The 2730-nt window shown below is 38.6% G+C and overlaps 1 pseudogene; it reads left to right on the forward strand.

Annotated features, from left to right (window-relative positions):
* LOC129669142 (RNA-binding protein FUS-like) overlaps positions 1-2350 on the forward strand; it is a 3729-nt pseudogene extending 1379 nt beyond the window's left edge.
* The last annotated feature ends 380 nt before the right edge of the window (positions 2351-2730 follow it).

Consider the following 2730-nt stretch of genomic DNA (forward strand, 5'->3'; position numbering starts at 1 on the left):
CACACACACACACACACACACACACACACACACACACACACACACACTACAGACTATAATCTGCCTATGAGAGGGAACATGATGGTTTTTAGACCCTACATCTTAAAAGTCCCCTACTTGAGGACTTCCACACTGGGCATCAATCTTTAAGTGTGAATGCAAGGCTGTGGGGAGGAAACACAGCGGATACAGAATTAATAGTGATTCTGTTAGAGTAAGCATACTGGCATAAGCAACTGATATTAACTTAAAGTGAAACTTGATGGAATAGCTATCATTAGTTTTAAGGTAATGTTCACAGCGTAAAAAGAACCACTACTATTACTAAACTGAATGAAAAGTTCATTGTTTGTTGGCAAACATGAAAGGAATTGGGATGTAGGAAGAAGGAAGGAAGACAGAAATATAGATTTGTTAAAGTCCCTGTACTTTAAAAGACATTTAAAAAACATGAGACAATTCCTAGATTAAATATTATCATTGACAAATGAAAATTTAATTTCTAAAAATATGGGGAAAAGCATTAGAACAATTTGCCAATATAATTTTAAAAACAGGATATTAAGCTAAGAAAGATAAGGGAAATGTTTGTAAGTGTAAAACAAACTGACAAAATCAGAATGAAATCAATTAATTATTAACATGAACATTAATAGATGAACGTAAGCATTAGAATTGAAAAGTACAATTATATGTGATTATTTTTCAGAAACTCAAATTGAGAAAAGTTAAAAATAATAAAGTGGACAGAAAGAGAAATAAAAATCAAGCAAAAGAAACAATGAGATTAATGAAGATACACTAAATGCAAAAAAACAGAATAGAAATGGCAATAATAGCATTATTATCAAGTAAGGATGAAATAAAGAGAAGTACCAAATAGGATACTTTATATTTTTGAACAACTACAATAAATATGAAACAGTTTTAAGTGATGTCGAATCTATCAACAGAATCACATAGTATTAAAATATTGAAGAACCCATTAGAAACAGGAGAAGTTGATTTAAAATAAAGCATCTAATAGTATACGTTGACACAGAAAAATAAATTAGAATGAATTTTTTAATTAATGATATTAATAAACTCATATCTAAAGCTAGCTAGCTTTTGTGAGTTACAATTATTAAAGTCATCCATAATAATTTATTTTCAAAAACCAATTTCTTGGGTTATAAAACAGATTTCAATAATTCCAAGTAAATTATGATATCAACCAAATTTCTCAAAAATGGTACATTATCAACATACTGGCTTTTAAAAACAATTATTTGCAAACTGAAAAAATTACTAAGCAATAAAATCAAGGAAGCAATTAAAAATACAGATAAGGATGATTGAGAGAGTGGTTATCACTACAAGCATGAATCTCAGATCTAAATAGAAAACAGCTAGGTTATAGCAAAGGTACTTCATAGTTCAGTCCTTATTGTATCAGCTCACAATGTCTGGAATTTTCTAGCTCAGCAGCCTGAGCATTTGTATGCAGGTGTGGCTTCAAACAATTATACCCAGCAAGTAGTTGAAAGCTATGCATCCTATCCTACCTAGCCGCCGTCAGAGCTATTCCCAACAGAGCAATCATCCCTGTGGCCAGTAGAGTTACAGTACTTATCACCAAGCAGAGCAGCTATGGTTCTTATAGACAGACACAGAGCATGGGCTATAATAGTCAGTTTCCTGGAACATGACTCTACTGGAAACTAGGGAAGCAGCTTGAGTTCCCCAATCTTATGGGGAGGGCGGCAGTCCTCCAACCCTGCCTATGGCCAACAGCCAGCTCCTAGCAATATCTCGGCAAAGTTATGGTGGCAGTGCCCAGAGCAGAAAAGGTGGGCAGCACCAGAGGTGAGGCTATGGCCAACAGTCTGATGAAGGTGGACAACAACAAAGCTAGGGATGGAGGCAAAGCTCCTGTAACCTGCTTCAGGGTTGTGGACAACAGAACCAGTACAATGGCGGCAGAGGAAGAAAGTGGTGGCAACTGTGCCCGAGATTATTCCTCTATCAGTGGTGATGGCGGTAGTTATGGCAATCAAGAGCAGAGTAACAGGGGGCAGTGGATACAGGGGAGACCAGCTGGACAGTGGGAGCCATGGAGAGAAGTGATTGAGGTGACTACAGCTGCAGCAGTGGTGGCTATGATCCCAAGGCCATGAAGGTGGCGTGGGCAGAAGTGACCGTGGTGCCTTCAACAAGTCTGGGTCCTCCAGATCAAGGATCATATCACAGTTCCATACAAGATTATGCAGACAACAATACAATTTTGTGCAAGGCCTGGGTGAGTAATGTTGCAATTGAGTTGGTGGGTGATTTCTTCCAACAGATTGGAATTATTAAGACAAATTAAAAAAAAAACTGATGGCTTACAATTATTTTTAATACAGAGAAACTGGCAATTTGAAGGGTGTGGCAACAACTGCATTATATGACGTACCTTCTGGTAAAGGGGCTATCACGTGGTTTGGTGGTTTCAGTTGCTAAGAATGCAACCTGTGTAAAGCTTCTAAACTAGACAGCCAAGGAAGGAGAGCCAAGAGGTTCTCAGATGCAGGGTAACTCTGGAGATGATTAATGCAGCAAAGGAGGAAATGGTCAGGGCAGCTGCCAAGGCTGGAGCAGGGATGGCAGGGGCTTCCGAGGGGAGCAGGGTGATGGGTGGCTTCTTTGCCTTGGCAAGATGGGCTCCAGGGGTGAGCACAGACAGGATGGCAAGGAGAAGCCATATGA

Source organism: Psammomys obesus, unplaced genomic scaffold (genome assembly GCF_907164565.1).
Source record: "Psammomys obesus unplaced genomic scaffold, mPsaObe1.curated_primary_1811, whole genome shotgun sequence".
Lineage (NCBI taxonomy): Eukaryota > Metazoa > Chordata > Mammalia > Rodentia > Muridae > Psammomys > Psammomys obesus.